Source organism: Sciurus carolinensis (assembly GCF_902686445.1).
Source record: "Sciurus carolinensis chromosome 14 unlocalized genomic scaffold, mSciCar1.2 scaffold_126_arrow_ctg1, whole genome shotgun sequence".
Taxonomy (NCBI): Eukaryota; Metazoa; Chordata; class Mammalia; order Rodentia; family Sciuridae; genus Sciurus; species Sciurus carolinensis.
The window spans coordinates 1,303,602-1,322,681 of record NW_025920111.1 but is presented as its reverse complement, the minus strand read 5'-3'; the positions used below and the strand labels follow the sequence as shown (position 1 = coordinate 1,322,681).

At 38.2% G+C, this 19,080-nt stretch overlaps 1 pseudogene; it reads right to left on the bottom strand.

Annotated features, from left to right (window-relative positions):
* Window positions 1-246: 246 nt before the first annotated feature.
* LOC124973350 (chromodomain-helicase-DNA-binding protein 1-like) overlaps window positions 247-19,080 on the bottom strand; it is a 73,116-nt pseudogene continuing 54,282 nt past the window's right edge.

Here is a 19,080-nt window from a genome sequence, read left to right as displayed (position 1 = left end):
GGCCTGGCACTTATTAATTATGGGAACATGGTACAAAGAGTCAACTTCTATTAATGATAGCTGCTTAATTAGTAAGTAACAGGTTATAATAGCACAGCCACTTTTAAAGTCATCATGATGACTTTAATAAAGAAGTGTTACAAAAAATTGTCTATCCCAGACTGGAACACTCAAAAAAAAATCTTTATTCCTTTTATCATAATTTTCTAATCAGATATCATGTTATCTTTTAAAATATATGAAATCCTACTTGTATAAAGGGTCATCTGTAGAATTTCCATCCACTATTAAAGAAGAGAAGAAAATGTTTATTTAATCAACAATAGAAAATATAAAGCATTAAATGTGTACAACTGTCATTCTTTGTTACAGAATATTCCTCTGGGCCACTATATGGAGACTTTTCTATAATAGATACTAATTATATTTCTGACAGGCAATTAATGAATTAAGAATTCCTATGTCCATACTTTGTACTTTTCAAATGTTAGGAAGAACCATAGGATTTCTCCAAAATTTGATACCTAAAAGTAAAAAGTTGGTCCCATGACTGTAATTTTAACTAAAATTTGCAAAAGAACAGAAAGCAATATTATTAGCAGATTCTGGAACATAAAGAAAGTGTCAAATAATTTTTCTAGAATAATTGCAGTAGAAACAATTATCAGAGAATATTATTATGTTGTTATGACACACAACACTCCAGGTAGAGGAAACACAACATATTAATTTGGAAATACTTTTCTTATTTATACAAAAAAATAAGATTTCAGGGACCAAAATTAAATTAACATAAAATTTCTTTAGACAATATTATTTCAGATTATAAATTTCCTACAATTAGTTGGTTAAATAATTATGAATTCTATACCATTAAGAAAGTAAATAAGAACAATATGAATGCAACATATATATGTATATAAATACACATATATATGTGTGTGTATATATATATATATATATATATATATATATATATATATATAAACTGCTCCTGTGCCACAAGAACATTCTTATTCCTATTTATTTATTTTCACACCAGGAATTAAACCCAAGGGAACTGAACCACTGAAAGATATCCCAGTCATTTTTTTTTAACTTTTGAGGTAGTGTCTTGCTGAGTCGCTTAGGGCCTCCATAAGTTGCTGAGGATTTAAACTTGCAATAATCCTGCCTCAGGCTCCCGAGCTGCCAAGATTACATAATTGCTGACACTGCACACAGCATACTCTTATTTTTTGATATGAGCCTTGAATACCAAGAAAAATTCACTTTCAGAAATCTCACCTGGGTTGATATTTTCAGAATTTTTAGGTTCTGCTTTCATATATTGAACAATTAATTCTCTATGACTATGTTTGAAAAATAAAATGAGAATTTTAATATTGATATGAAAAACAAAAACCATATTCAGTACATAAAAATGTTTTAGACAATATAATATCAGACTTTATAATATTCAGTTTAAATTTGTAAGCCCAGACATTTTGTTAACTTGACAATTATTTGTAAATTGTTCTATTTTGTTTTTGAGATGGGATTTCACAATGAAGTCTGGGTTGGTCTGGAATTTCTGAGTTCAAGCAATTCTCATGCAGTCTCCCAAATAGCTGGGGTGAACACGCACATGCCACTGCACCCATAAGCTTATATTTAAAAAAAAATGTAATGATCATGCATTGAGGGAAGTAAGTATATTAAATGATAATAGCTTGAACTCAGAAAATGTCATGTACCTGTAAAAAATAGCTCTTTTTTCTTGCAAAATTAATTTCTCTTAAGATTAAGGACTTCTTCCAAAAATAAGGGTTGAACCCTAACTTAAAATAATGTTGAAACTTTTAAGTCTAAGTGTGTATTACCATGAATACTCAGACACTGGAATGAATAAGGGCACTTTGTAGTAAAATATAATCATCACCAGACTGCAGAGCAACATAGCAGCAAGAGATTTGACAGAGACAAAAGCATTTTAAACATCCTCTCCACTCTCCTTAGACTTTAAGAAAATCCTCAGGTCCTCAAGAAATTAAAGGATGGTGGAAGAGCTAATTTTCAGGGGAGAGTAAAAAGATTTTCTGCTCAACTGGGCATTTCAAGACCCAAAGAGCTAATTAGGAAAATCAAAGTGTGACATGGTTTGTACCCCATGGTCAGAAATTATACTTGGAATGACAGAGATAAGGCTGGGAACCATGATTATAAAATCTCTAAAACCCTAAGATCCTGGTTAGTGATGCATTTCTGTGGTACAGCAATTCACTAACATGTATAAGGAGATGAGGAAAGAAAAGGAGAGGAGAGGAAAGAAAGGAACCTTGGAGAAAACTCACACTCATCACCACTTCTCATCTAGACTCTTAGGACTGCTGGCTGATGAACTGCTCTATTGTTTCTTACATAGCTGTACCTTGAAATTTCACCTTATGTGTGAAATGCAATAGCTGTTATTATTTTGAGCCTCCAATCAAGTTTGTTTAGTATTTTAATGTAAACACCCACTATGACCACTAGCAGCAGCATAAGCTAATGCCATCTGTCCAAAGTTATCTGCAGCAGAGACATCAATACCATTCTGGAGAAGCAGTTCAGCCATGTGTTCTGATTTGTGTTCCAGAGCAAACATGAGGACTGTTCTACAACAAGAGAGATCACTTCCACCTTAAGTATTTTAATAGAGTTATTTGAAGAGCCTATTTATAATATTTTTCCCAATTCAACATCTTACTTTACAGATACTAATAGGCATAAAAATCTTGGGAGAGCAAATATTCAGTTTTGCAAATCACCTCAAAGTCTAAAAGGAAAAAAAAAGTCTTTTCCAAATGAAGGAGAAGTTACAAATTTTAAATGAGAAAACAGGAAGAAAGGGGTCACAGTCACATAAAACTAGCTGATCATAAAATTCACATTACAGTCAGCTCTCCTGAGTCCTTTTCTAAGGGTAATTTACCCACACAATATCATCTTAAGTGTCCACTCCTATCTTATTCCATTGTTCTGTTTTTTCTTCTTACCTTTCATTTCCCCTGCCAGCTCATATACTTTTCTTGGCTCAGCTGACAATGCTTCCAGAACTGTGAATAAGCCACCTCTGGCCCAGTGGCCAGAGTCATCTGACAGAAGAAAGAAAATTTTCATCTATAAAAGGTAAATTGAAGCCCCCAATTTAGAGAAACAAAAGCACACAAAAGAGGCTTGTAGAAGAATGATTTTTCAAAGGGAAGGAAAGCTATATCTGATCTCCTAGGAGAATCATAGTTGAATTCTCAAATATTTTCAGGTTTTCTGAAACATATACCTGGTCTTTGGAACAGAAAGACATCTAAAAAATGAGTGTTATGAATGACAAAAAAATCTCTGGTGGGTCTATAACTCTGGGGGAAGCGAATAAGGAAGGGTGGAGAGTGGAGGGAAAATAACAGTGAGCAAGTGCTGATAATATCAAAGCATACAACTCCCATTTTACAGGTCAGGAAGAGGAAAAGTTAAATGACTCATTCAAGCTTTCATTAACATAGTGGGTTAGCACCTTGTATTTATACTCATTCATACCACAAATATTTGTTTACATGTATTACATGTCAACATTATCTAGGTACTGGAGCTACTGCAGTGGACACATATACACATACACAATCCTCTCCTATTAAGCTTATTTTCTAATTCAAGGAGATAAACAAATATACATGTTAAAATATGAGGAGTTGATAAAGTTAAGTAGGGTAGAAAGAGGGCAAAGAGTAGCAGAGGGGGCATGTAAACTGTTCTATATGAGGTGATCAGGGAAGACCTTTCTGAGAGGCAGACATTTAAATAATGCTTGATGTGACTAGAGAAAATAAGGTTCCAGGCAGAGGATACAGAACACACAGAAGTTGTGAGGGGGAAACACAGGGAGTTTCTTAAAGAATGCATTTTTTTTTCTAAAATGTAGCCTCATTTCACCATCTAATAAAACTTATGCAGAGGATAAGACAGATATTATCCTATTAATATAGATTAGGAAGCTCATGCTTAGGGAAAGTAGGTAACTCAATCAGGTAAAACAAAGAGCCAAGAGTCAAATTCACATCTACTGATTCTACAATTCATGCTTCTTGACCATATGACATTGCACTGGGACCAGCATCCTTAAGTCACGATTTAGACTCATCTTCTCAATTTCTTGGCACCATAAGGACTGAGACACACTCCCTGTCCTGACGCCTATCCAGCAGAGTCAATTTGGCACAGGAGACAAACTAATAGCGAGGCTTCTGAATTTGGGATGGTTTATTGTAGACTCAGGAAACCTGGGGACCCTGGCGCTCGAGGAGAGTCAGTTTATATCCCTCCAGGGGGTGAAGGGTAGGGCTGATGCCAATTGTGTGAAGATTAGGTGAGGAGCTAGTTGTCTGAGCAGGCACAATTAGGAGCACTTGGGAACACCTAGCACGAATTGTGTGCGTGGACTTAATTGAATACGGCCAATGACAAATCACCTGGGTGTGCTTATGTTAATCAACCTCCTCACTGCCAATGTGACCAAAACAACTTCTGGCTAACTGCCAGGTGCCATCTTGGTATAGTCCATATGGCATAGCCCCCAACATCTCCCCCTTCCTTATATGAAATGAAAAGGAAGCTGGCAGGGATCGTGCCTGACTTAGGTTGTCCACGGCAGAGCATCATCCTTACCCATCATTGGACAATGAGGCTCTAGCCCTCATTTCCTGTCTTAGGTTGGTATGAGCTCCCCATGAATCTTACCCATCTTTGACTACCGATCCAGCATACTAAGCCATATACTGGGATATTGTCCTGCTTCAAGGGCAGTCATGGCCTATTTTATGATCATATTATGAGTCTGCTGACTGGCTTTGAGGCATTTGTAAATGTAGAACAAAATCAACACAAGCATACCCAAACTTATTAGTGTGGGACTTAAGAGTCCCCCAAATTTAGTGCCAAATTGTATTAGTTTATCTAATGTTCCTGTGATAAGCCCTCTCAGTTTGACTTCCACCTTAGTGGCATTCATGGTGAGGATCTACCATCGAAGCCCTGTCACCAGCTCGTTGAACCCATCCGTCCATTGTTGAGCAATCTGGGAAAGTAACTGTCTAGAGAAGTTCTCATTAAAAGTCACAAAAAGGAAAGGGAGAGCTAGGCACACGGAGTATATTAAAAAGTAATTGCTTCACTTTCTCTACATATTTCAGGATTAACCCCATTAACCCTTCAATTAGTGCACTCTCCCCTACCCATAGACTCTCCCTTTACAAAAGCCAGGGGGCTTACATTAGTACATGCCTTAGACCTGCATAAGGACCAAATGGATATTATTAATAGCTTTGGGCATGTAACCGGTGACATTTGTATTGGAGTTGTTTTCTTTATTTAAGGTAATATCTGCCAAAGTATGATCGATCAACTGCACTCAAGGTGTGCCACTGCCAAAGGCAAGGCATAATGCATTCTCTAGTGATAAATTTAGGGTAAATTTGGAGTCCAATGGTGTTGTGTATCTAGGGTAGCTTGCCCAGTAGATTCATTAGTGGAAAAGAGATCAGGAAAGACTGCACCATTTTGAGAGACTAGATCCAGTCAAGGCAATACCCTGACTATTGTCCAGAACTATTCACCCTGGACAAAACTTACCACCATCAGCAGCAGCAGCAGGATACCCAGAGGGCTCGGCTGCATCCTGATGAACCGTCTTAACTGCTCGGACTAACCTTTCTGGAATCCAAATTGGTGTTTTCTCTTCCTGTGGAAATACACACACATGCCCTCTTCCCCAAATCAAGACCGGGTAAGTTCCTTTCCATTCTCCTCTTACAACATCTTTCCATAAAGCTTGTAGCTTTATGTCAGTGTCAACTGCAGCATGTTGATCCACTGCTGATTTTCCTAATCCATCCAGATTCAAAAAATTTAAGGTAAAAAGGGCTATAGATAATCTGTTCTTAGGTAGATATGACTCTCCTATTCCCCCTTTTTGTTTTATTAATAAGGTCTTAATGGTTAGATGAGCTCTTTCTATAATTTCCTGTCTCTGGGGGTTATAAGGAATACCTGTGACATGATATATACCAAATGTAGAACAAAACTGTTTAAAGGTTAAGGATGTATAGCCTGGACCATTGTCTGTTTTTATTGTTTTTGGAACGCCCAGAATAGAAAAGGTATATAAGCAGTGATTTATAATATCTTTTGTTTTTTCATCTGATTGTAAGGAGGCCATAATAAATCCTGAATAAGTATCTATGGACACATGCATGTATCCAATCTTTCCAAATTCTGGGATATGAGTAACATCCATTTGCCATATACGGTTGGTTTGTAATCCTCTAGGGTTAACACCATTTTGAGGTACTGGGAGATAAGAGACAATGTTGACAATTTTTGACAATAGTTCTAGCTTGTTCCTTAGTTAATCTAAAATGTTTTTGAAGAGTGTTAGTGTTAATATGGAAGTTTTTATGAAAATTTTCTGCTTCTAAGAACGTAGAAAAAATATGTACGTCTCTAGTGGCTAAGTCTGCTAAAGCGTTACCCATACTGAGAGGTCCTGGTAACCTGGTATGAGCCCTAATATGTCCAACAAAAATGGTTCCTTATGGTCCCAAATTAACTTTTGAATTGTAGATAATGAGGAATGAATGGTAGATGCTGAGGATATTTTTGGTACAATTTCTATAATATTTAGAGCATTGACTATATATTTGCTGTCAGAGAACAGATTAAATGGCTGATTTGGGAACATTTGGAAATTTGACAAATGGCTAGAAGCTCTATCTTCTGGGCAGACTGGGAAGGATAAAGAAAAGTAAATGTCTGTGTTGGCATGACTATAGCAGCTGTTCCATTACTGGACCCATCAGAAAAGCAAGTTATAACATTTGGTATGGGATTTTTTCTACTGACCTTAGGAAATATAAATGGGTGTCTGATGAACATTTGGATCATGGGGTCCCCAGGGTAGTGGTTATTAAAATTTGGATTATAATTACATATAATGGTAGTCCATACTTCTGATTCTTGTGTGAACTCAATTATAGTTTCTGGTTTATAAGGAGTGATAATGTTTTTTGGAACAATGCCAAAAATTCCTATAGTATTAGTTATTGCCTTTTTTTTATTAACTTTCCCACTAATTCTGGATAACTCGCTAGAGTTATCTTTTGGCTATAGTGAAGATGGACCTGATAAGTAGGTCCTTGTTGCCAGAACACTCCTGTAGGACTTCCTATGGTGGCTATGATTATCAGTAATATAGGCTTAGTTATATCTACCTGATCTAAATGTGCCTTAGTAATGGCATCTTCTACCTTACACAATGCTTTTCTAGCTTCTGTGGTAATTTCTCGGGGCAAGGTGGGATCACCACTTCCCTTAAGAGTATCAAATAATGGTCCAAGGTCTTCAGTTGTTAATTTTAAATATGGTCTTACCCAGTTTATATCTCCCAAAAGTTTCTGGAAATCATTTAATGTTTTAATCTATCCATCCTAAAGGTAACCTTTTGAGGTCGTATTAAGGTTTTGTCAATAATGGCACCAAGGTAGGTAATGGGGCAAGAACTCTGCAATTTATCCTCTGCTATCTCTAATCCAAATTCGAAGATTTTTGACCAGTCCATCATATCTGAAAAGTTTGTCTTGATCAGGATGAGCTAATAGATGTCATCCATATAATGATAGATTTTTAGGTCTTTATCAGATTTTCTAATAGGCTGTAAAGCTTTATCTACATAGATCTGACACATAGTGGGGCTATTGGCCATGCCTTGCGGCAATACTGTCCATTCATATCTTTGATCAGGTCCTTCGTGGTTAGTAGCTGGTACAGTGTCGCGCTCCCCGCCCGCAGAGAGACACGACACCTGGTTCTTTTCAGCCTTTTTATTGTGCGCACCCCCTTCCTCTCAGTTCTTTCTTTGTTCTCCTCCTTTGAGGAACTTACACTCCAATATATACATTACTGTAACCAATCAGCATTTGAGCACGAGGGGAGAGCATGAACAGATACAGGCAGTAAATGCAGACATGCAGTGATTATGCACTGTCCACGAGGGAACTCAACCAATCCCTGGAACTTCCTCAAAATGATGTCAGTTGTTTGTGCAAAAGCCAACCATACTGGCAGCCTGCCAAGCGCCATCTTGGATACGCATCTAAGTAAGCCAAGCCAGCTATGCCACACCCAGGCAGCCAAGCCACACCTAGGGCCAGGGGTCCGCGGCGCCCCTGACAGTTCCCCCTTTTTTCTTTTACAAGAAAAAGGCTCGGGACCGTGCCTGTCTTAGGCGGAGTGGTCAACCACCGTCCTTACCCGTCATCGGATAACTGCAGAGCATGCTACAGCTCCTGTCTTAGGTTGGTACGGGATCACCTCCTTCCTTACCCGTATGACTACCGGTCCAGCATCGTGAGCCATACTTGTGGGGAACTGCCGGCCTCTAGGGCAGTCATGGCCTGATGAAAAATAATCTGGTCCATTTGTTGGGTGACTCGTAGTTGTACAACCAGGCGGGTGAGGAAAAAGATACCAAAGAGGAGTAAAAACCCCAAAGTGCCAAGGCTTGCCCACTGTTTACAAAATTGAAAGCAGAAGAAAACCATTTAGCCAGCTCAGACATAGAAGCAATTTGTACCCTAGTAGAATTAACTTTGACAATTTTAGCCCTAAGTCGTGAGGTAAGATTATCAAATTGAGACGACCAAGTAGAAGTAAGATAGGCTGACAATTTTTTAGATAACCCAGCTGCGGTGCTGGAATTATCATATACAATGGGGGTAGCACAAACAGCTCTTAAAGAGTAAACACATCCCAGTCCCAAAAGTTCTTGTAATATGTCCACTTGTTCTTGTAATAGGTCCACTCTTTGATTTATAAGGAGTATGCCTGCTGTTAGATGTTGGTTTAGGGTCTCTTTAGTCTGTAAGGCTGCAGCTGTATTTTCGGCCAAGTGATTGACTGCTGTTGCTGTAGGTATGGCAGTTGCTAGTGCTGCTGTTGCAGAAACCACTATTGCAGTGACCATAGCCGCTGTGATGCCAAATTCTCTCCTGTTTCTTGATAGTAACACTGGCAATTCTGCATCTTTAACAGAGACTGGGACTGGTAGGAAGGTAGGAACACACATTAAGTCTGCCAGCAGGAACCTAGGAGCATTTTAACATTGAGAGATAGCACAAATCTGAAGTACAATTGAGAGAAGCAGTTGTTTTGTTACATAGTTGAACTGTTCCTCCTAAGAGACTAAAAAGAGGTTGTAAGTTAGTTTATTCCATGGAAACACACAAACTGAGCCACAGCTCCAGTAAAGCACCGGGTTACCCTTATTACCCAGAGTTAAAAAACCCCAAACAAAGAGACAAAGAGAAAGTTTATCTTTAGGGGACCTGAAGGTCTCCTTTATTCCCCCTTTTTGTTTATAAAGAGTATTTTTGAGGGTGAGATGTGTATGTTCAACAATACCTTGTTTTTGTGGGTTATAAGGTACATCTGTGGTTAGAGTTATTTTAATTTTAGTGAGGAATTGGTTCTTACCAATTTTAGTTTTTAAAGAAAAATTTAGACTTTATAACGTAGTACAATTTTTAACAGTTGCTTAACCATAATTGTATAAACCCCTATTTTTAAGACAATTGTTCTAAAGAATAAAACTTAAGAGACACAAAGTTAAGAATGAATTAGTGTTTTTAAGAAAACTTTGTTATTTTACCATGTCATTTTACCATATAGATTAAACTTTGGCTTATATCAGAACATTAGTATTTCACCTTAGGAAAAACCTTAAATAGCTTTAGCTGTTTTACATACATACAACCAACTTAGTTACACATAGACTTGTTGAAACTTGTCCTTTATTACACACAGACTTTTTATCCAGAAACATTTCTTTTATTTTATTAAATATATTTTAAACCCGGAACCTTTTATTTTTTCTTTCCTATCTGTTGACCCCTTTTTGTTTACATTCTGATACAACTCTTATGAAATTTCTGAATTTAGATAAATTACTCTATTTTAATAAGATTAAATATTTTGTTATTTATAGTACTCTTAATTGAAACACAGTTGAAACTTTTGGGACCCTTTATATATAGAATTCACTTGTTAGGACATAACTTTTAGTAACCTTGTTTTTAGTTTAGTGAGGACACAAAGTAATCGTAAACCCTTTTTATTTACCAACCTATGAAAACACCAATAATGTTTAAGTATGTTACCCCATGTAATTTAAGGAGTTAAAAGTACTTGATGTTATTTAACAATTAGCATTTTAACTTTGTAAATTAACCAGACGTCTCTACAAACACATTTGAGTAATCCCATACATGTTAACTCCAATTTATTTATTTTATAAAAACCAAGATATCAGACAAGTGTCCTGAACAGGATCTGTTGCCTCTTTCCTGCTGAAGAAAAGTCCTAGAAGCAATTGATATTAGACATTTTATTAACATCAATATTTTATTTGCTTGACCACCTAGAGACTTGTGATTTATTTTTAAAGACATTTTACTTTTATTAGTTTACCCAATTTAAATTGAACCCTTTTTAAATCACGTGAATAAAAGTATTTGGATCCATTTTTAAATTTTAATTTTAAGAGTGCTCAGTTTTGACAAAACATGACATTAGACAGCATGACATACAAATAACATAAAATCAAAGGCCTTGAAACTTTATAGGTAAATGTTCATTGCAATGAAACAGATGTTCAAAAACTTCAGTTGAATAAAAAATAGAACTGATCAAAAAGAAAAAAAATCACTAACCTAGGTATGCAGGATCAAAATTATGAGCTCAAAAATACAGCATTAAAGAAAAACAAAACAAACGAAGAATCCTAGAAAATAAGTTAGTTAAGTTTAAAACGGACACCTTTTTTTTCTTTTCTTCAGGTTACCCGCCCCTTCCTACTGAGACTGCTGTAGTTTACATTCCAATGCAGACTTTGGCAAGGCCAGGCAGGGGGGAGGGAGGATCACCCAGGACTTTTTAACCCTTTTTTTTCTGGTTGAGAAATTAGGTTAGGTTTGAATGTAGAAAATCATGAAACAATTATCTCCCAATACTTGTGGGGACTATGGCTACTATATTATGTTCCCACTGTGGAATATTTAATAGCCCCTCATTTAAAAACCACGGAGAGACCTTCTCTATGGTATCAAGGAACGTTTGAGCTGTTTTTGCTTTTAGTGGCATTCCATGACTTTTTAGCAACTCCCTAAGAGGCTGTTGCATTCTAGTCTTAGACAGTTCTGTTCCTATGATTAAATCTTACAGCACTAAGAGCTCCAAGCACACAAACAAGCCACGCAATTGATGTAACAAAGACACTTACTACACAGAAAATCTACCATCACTTCATACACACAGTTAACATAAAACCCCTTGGTTAGTCACTGTTCCGTGAACCTTTATAACTAGTCGCTGATCCACGAACTTTTATAGCTAGTCGCTGCACCGCGAACCTTTATAACTAGTCGCTGCTCCGCGAACCTTTATAACTAGTCGCTGTTCCGTGAACTTTTATAACTAGTTGCTGTTCCGCGAACTTTTAAGGCCTTCTTACTGTTTAATTTACTTTATTAAATACTTACCTTGTACTTACTCTAGAGTTATTTTTAGGGTTCCCGGGTTTCGGCACCACCTGTCGCACTCCCCGCCCGCAGAGAGACACGACACCTGGTTCTTTTCAGCCTCTTTATTGCGCGCACCCCCTTCCTCTCAGTTCTTTCTTTGTTCTCTTCCTTTGAGGAACTTACACTCCAATATATACATTACTGTAACCAATCAGCATTTGAGCACGAGGGGAGAGCATGAACAGATACAGGCAGTAAATGCAGACATGCAGTGATTATGCACTGTCCACGAGGGAACTCAACCAATCCCTGGAACTTCCTCAAAATGATGTCAGTTGTTTGTGCAAAAGCCAACCATACTGGCAGCCTGCCAAGCGCCATCTTGGATACGCATCTAAGTAAGCCAAGCCAGCTATGCCACACCCAGGCAGCCAAGCCACACCTAGGGCCAGGGGTCCGCAGCGCCCCGACAGTACAGTAAAAGCAAATCTGCAGGTATCCTCCTTATGAAGTGGTATAGAAAAGAAGCAATTTTTTATGTCTAAAACTATAATTCTCCAATCCTTCGGAATAGCAGACAATTGAGGGAAGCTGGATTGAGCTGTTCCCATTATTACCACTTGACTATTAATTGCTCTAAGATCTTGAGGAGTCGCCACTTTCCTGATTTCTTTTTAATTATAAAGATAGGTGTATTGAAAGGAGATGTAGAAGGTTGTAGATGGCCTAAGGTCAGTTGTTGTCTCACTAACTCCTGGGCTGCTTGTAACTTTTGAGCATTGAGGGGCCACTGAGGTATCCAAACAGACTTTTGTGATTTCCATGTAATTTTTATTGGCTCAGTGGCCCCCTCTGAAAACCCAGTCTCTCTTATTACTTCTTCTCATAACTTGGATAGGTTCAGTTATTCCCTGTGAATGTGCTCCCAGTCCCCCTCCAGGTATGAATCCCTGGTTCACCATGATATTACATGCTATCAGGTTAATATGCATATGTTCATTAGTCAATTTGATATGCAATTGTCTTAATATGTCTCTCCCCCATAAATTAACAGGTAAATCTCTCAAGACATAGGGTTGGAAAGTACCGTAATTTCTTTCTTTATCTGTCCATTTCAACAACTGTGAACTCCAGGATGGGTTTGAGGCAACCCCCAAACCTCGCAAGGTCTGGTAAACCTATTGAAGAGGCTTCTCTCTTGGCCATTGGGTCAATGTTATGATACTAAGATCAGCTCCAGTGTCTAATAACCCATTAAATTCCTTGTCATTTATTCTTACAGTATACATGGGGCGAGTGTTTAGATCTAAGGCAAGCATGGTCATAGGTTCCCCCATGGATCCAAACCCCAATTTATTTCTTTTATTCTTTTTTGCTAAATATTTGTTATGTTCACTGGGTATCACCAGTATTTGTGCTATTTTATCCCCCTGATTTATAACAGAAACATCTTTTGGGGAACTGACCATTATTTTTATCTCTCCCTCATAATCTGGATCAACTACTCCCGGTGTTATATGGAGTCCTCTTAGGGCAACAGAACTGCATCCTAATAGCAAACCTACTGTCCCTGATTTAAGAGGCATAGATACCCATAGGCATTAATTGAACCCCCATTTCTGGAGTTAGTACTACTCTGGTGGCAGCACAGAGGTCCAATCCTGCACTTCCTGTTGTATGTCTGATGAGGGAATTAATGGATACTGGGTTCGAGGGACCATTCTGATGGGAACCGCTGCTGGTTGTCCTTCCTTCAGGGCTCCAAATATTTGTGGGGCCTGAGCCCGAGGGCCCCTTCTCTCATTTTTTGGGAGTGGTTTTCCTTCAATGTCAATTACAATTTTACATTCACTTGGTGTTTTCCTCTTTTACATTTTGGACATACTCCAGGTATTTTTTTGTATGTACTATGACTTGGGTTTGGACACTCCCTTTTAAAATGTCCTGGCTGTCCACATGAAAAACAGCTTTTGGGTTTGGCCCTCATAGCTTGAGCTACACCTTGGATGACAGCAGCTGCTAGTACTTGACCCTGTATAGCTGATGCATTAATATCTCTGCATATTTTTAAATAGGTATTGAGATCCTTATTTTTCCATGGCCTAATTGCTTCCCTGCACCACTTATTAGCTTGTTCATAGGCTAACTGTTTTATTAAAGGCATTGCTTGTTCTGAATCCCCAAACACTCTGCCTGCTGTTTGTAACAGACCATCTACAAAGTCTGCATATGGTTCATTTGAGCCCTGTATAACCTTGGATAATTGCCCTTGCAAGTCCCCATGACCTTGTAATATTTTCCACGCTCTAACAGCAGCAGCAGCTATCTGAAGATAGACCACTGGATCATATGTAATCTGCTGCTATTGTTCAGCATATAGTCCTTGTCCCAGCAACATATCCAGGTTTCGTTAATGGAAACCTGTGGCTGCATTTCTACGAGCCATCTCTGCACAGAGCTCCTGATTGGTTACTTTCCACATTAAATATTGTCCAACATGCAAAACTGCTCGACACATACTCACCCAATCACTAGGAGTCAGATTAAGTGTTGCGATGGATTCCACCATACTCATGGTAAACGGAGCCTGGGGCCCATAAATAGTGACTGCCTCTTTAAGATTTTTTACTGTTTTAAATTCTAGGGCCTGATGAAATCACTGCCCCTGACCATCCGCCAAGACTGGGCAGGACAGTCTTAATGGGCCTTCCAGAGGGTCCCAGCAATCCCCAGTATCACTTGGGACTCCACCACAACAAGGCCGACAAGAGTGCCCACAAAATGTCGGGTCCTCCCACCTTTTATCATAAGGGGGAGCTGAGGAGGTAGTTATCTCATGGTCTTTCCTGCCTTCTAGCAACTCCGCAACATTAACTCACCTATCTTCTAGTTCCTCCCCAGTATCTCCTTCCTCCTCAATCTCTTCTAGCACTTTTTTTTCTTCTTGTAATATATTTCCATGCCTCCTTTTTGAATTATCCCTTCAGACTTATTTTGTGTTATTTCCGAACCCATCCTTTACTAATAAATAAATTTGATACAGGACAAAGACCACACTAACAATAGAACAAACACACAAACAACACTAGATACACATACTCCGGAGTTCCTTCATATTTCATCACCTGGCCAGCTATCCAGAGTGCCTAACTGCCTTAAAAGACAGGGCCTCAGCTTACCTGAGTACCTAATTACCCCAGGGACAGGGGTTAACTGCCCCAGAGACAGGGTCTCAGCTTACCTGAGTACCTAGCTGCCCCAGGGACAGGAGTTAACTGCCCCAGAGACAGGGCCTCAGCTTACCTGAGTACCCAACTGCCCCAGGGACAGGGGTTAACTGCCCCAGAGACAGGGTCTCAGCTTACCTCACTACATAGAGCAAGACTCTTGAATTTGACAAACACACAACAAAAAATACATGCACTTTTGCTCTTCACTACCTGGCCAGCTATCTTGAACATCTAGCTGCCTTAGAGACAGGGGCTGCAGCTTACTTCGCTACTCACTGTTTAAGTTAGACGAACTCAGAATTCCCCGTACGGGCCGCCACTTGACGCCATCCAGCGGAGTCAATTTGGCGCAGGAGACAAACTCATAGTGAGGCTTCTGAATTCGGGACGTTTATTGTAAACTCAGGAAACCTGGGGACCCTGGCGCTTGAGGAGAGTCAGTTTATATCCCCTCCAGGGGGTGAAGGGTAGGGCTGATGCCAATTGTGCGAAGATTAGGCGAGGAGCTAGTTGTCTGAGCAGGCACAATTAGGAGCACTTGGGAACACCTAGCACGCATTGTGTGCATGGACTTAATTGAATAAGGCCAATGACAAATCACCTGGGTGTGCTTATGTTAATCAACCTCCTCACTGCCAATGTGACCAAAACAACTTCTGGCTAACTGCCAGGCACCATCTTAGCATAGTCCATATGGCATAGCCCCCAACACTGTCCCACACCATTTCTTATACATATACAGTGCACCATGAGAGCATCCTCTGTCACTGCCTGAGGGTGCATGACATCACCACTAACATACTTGATGGAGGTTGAGTCTGGGTCATCATAACCCAATTAGGGAGCACTCTCATCTTCCCATCCTCAAGGTCCTCAGACTCGCTCTCCTCAGAGGGCAAGCAGAAGGACTGGTAATTTTTGGACTCCCACCAAGTCATCCTTTAACTCAACAGAGAGAAAAGAAAATTAACCTCTCCATGGAGTACATTTTGCACTGCTATTCACAAAAAATAACTACCAAGTAAAAAGTAATTAGAAACTCACCCTGATTGAAGTTTGCCATGTTTATTTTCTGCCACTCCAACATTTGACATGGCTTTGTTGAAGTAGAGGACCCAACACTTGACACAGTCTGTTGGAATAGAGGACTTAACACTTGACAAGATTCTGTTGACCGTCCTCCCTCTTGGGGGCCATAGACGTGGCATGTCTCCAGGTGTAGTTGCTTTTTATTATTAATAATCAATATATCATTAGAAACTTATTGGAAAACATTGAGAAGGTTTTACTGTATTGGGACACAAAATAGTGCACACTGAAAATTTAGCAGTAATACATAGATAAATATATGAAAATAAACAATTGTAGCTGTGCTCGAGATTAAAGGAGACTGTGATTGCTTTAGTATAATAATAGATGGATAAAGAGGCATTCCTCTGAGCTTGGATGTGGTGTTTGACCTTTGTTGCTTTCCTAGTTTTAATAGTTGATTCTGGAGATACTTTACATAATAAAAACATTTAGGTTAGTCATAAATATAACTTGTGCTTTTCCTATGTTTAGTCTAATTCTTTGAGAATCAGAATAAGATTGTAGTCTGCCAATATATAAAATTAGAATACACTAAATATTAACTATAAATTGATTTCTTTGCCCTTTAATAATAGTAAAAACTTTTCACTATTAAACACTGGAATTCATGGTGGGGGTGGTTTTTCAGAAAATCTAGTGATGTGTTTGTTCTGAAGATTGAAGGCTGGCAGATCATGGTGCCCTCAGTTTAGCTGGGATCCAAGTTTGTTTCAGTTTATCTGGGAGACAGATTGTTTTAATCTAGCTGGGAAATAAGGTTGTTTTGGTCTGGATTGTCATACAAAGAGAATGTGCACTTTGAGAAGAAGCATAGATTGTACTTTTGAAGGTTTTTCTTATTTTAAACTAACCATAAAATGATATAATCATTACTAAAGAAAAATATCTATAAAAAGACTGGCAGAAAAATAAAGATTCAGATTCAGCCTCAGAACACTTGGTGACTCTGTGTGCTGTTTCTCCACTGTACCAAAGTCTCCCATCCACCTAGGACCCCTGACCCCTGCTAGGACTGGACCCTGGCAAATATTTTTGCCAAGAGTCAAATAAACAAGTTTTACTGTAAATTTGTAAATAACAAGTTTTACTGATTAGCCTGTCTCCTGATTACACTTCAATAATGAGCATCCAACAAACATCCCAGTTTTTAAGAACATGACTAAAATGGACTGTTCAAATAAATGGTTCCTCATTGGCTACAATAAAACCTTTAACATTTCTTGTTTCAATAGAAAGCATCTTCTCTGCTTTAGGCACTCAAGACTTCTCACTAAAGTAGACTAAATGTTAAAGCTGAATCTTTTAAAAAAGTGTTCTGTGGAGCTGGGTGTGGTGGTTCAAACTTGTGATCCTAGCTACTCAAGAAGCTAAGGCAGGAGGATCACAAGTTGGATGTCAGGTAAACAACTTAGTGAGACCCTGTTCTAAATAAAAAATGAAAAGGACTGGGGAAATAGATCAGTGGTAGAGTGCCCCTGGTTTCAAACATTAGTCCAAAAAAAAAAAAAGTATTCTGTTACCAACAGGAACTAGTAGATTGATAGGTTTTTGAATTTTTAAGTGATTCTAGTGGAGGAGACCAAAATATCTGTCACTAGAAATGACAGTACTCTCTAGACATACTTTTTCTTATGTTCAGATTCTTCCTTTTTCCTATTCTTTTCCTGTAGTAGTCTCTTTCTCTTGGCTGCTCCTTCTTGTCTTTTTTTTTTCTGTCTTTCCTCCATTTCTTCTGGGCTCAGAATCCTCTTCCTTTTGGTAGAACACTCCAAGAGGCCTGGTATAAGAACCTGTAGGAAGGACAAGATCCAAAGCCAGGAAGGTCAGGAACTTCCTGTTCCTCCATGAATTTCATTCATCCCCAAAGCAGACTCTCTACAGAGACAACATGCTTAGGCTTTCACAAAACACTGCATCCTTGTGTGGTGGACACTGGCAGCAAGATACTTCAATTTACTGTTCATATTATGAATCTCATCGGCATGGTGGCCACTGAGTTCTAAGTTCAGCCAAAGTACTGGCATGGAGAGTACAGTCATTTTGATTCATTTCATGAGCAATAAAGTAATTCAAAATAATTTTTTCCTTGATTGAAAGCATACACTGTAGGATACCATTTAAAGTTTAAACAATTTTAACATAAAACTTTCTATAAATGTAAAATTTATTTTAATACAGAGTATTTTAGCATGATTATCTTAATGATAGATAACATTTAGAAAGTACATTTTAAGCACCAAACACTGTGAACATTACATATATTATTTGTGATTGCCATCTTCTCTTAATGAAACAGAATCATGATTATTGACAACAGAATATGGTATTTTGATTTAATATGGTGATCCTTTTAGGGATGGTTTAGAAGAGGGACAGGGCTGCTTTTACCTACACTAAATTGTACAATATACTCACCTTATTAATGTTTTTTATGCTAGATTTTTACATAGCTTTTATACTAGGGTTCAGTTAATTTTTTACATTTCAAGAGACACTTATTTCTTAAATCATCCTAAGAGAACAAAAAAATGATACTGGATCATTTTTGGTTCTTTTGTAGAAAGAAAGTTTGGAGAATTTATGATCTCACACAAGTTAACAGCACTTACACTGCCGTTATTTTGGAGTAACCGGCCCTCTTGACCTTTTTTTTTCCAAAAGAATTTTCTGAAGATTCACCAGTTGTTCAAAGGGTTTTCTCTCTTCCTTACTGGGCTCCTTAGAATAATCTTTACCATCAAGTAAATACATATGGTTCTCTAAGAATATAAAACACAAAGTGAGAAATGTTAAAACATTGAAAAATAGGTTAATGCTATTCAAAGCAATAACTAGGTGAATAAGAGAATAGCCCATACTCTAAATGGGTGAAGTCAAGTTTGTGATAAAGGCATTTCATTTCCTGTTGCACCAATACTGATGAGTTTGGGTTCTACACATGTTCACTTTTCAAAGGACAGAGCATTGGCTTAAACTTGTTTGGTCCACCCTACATGATGTGGGAATCTCTGCTGAATCCCTCTACACTGCTGAGTCTCAAATAATTCATTCATTCCACAAATATTCCCAGTGCAAATCTCACTGATTTTCAAGATCTCCTAATAAAATCTCAACATTTTTAGTCCAAACACACTTTTAATACTCAACTCTTTTTCCCTTTTTCTATAATATTA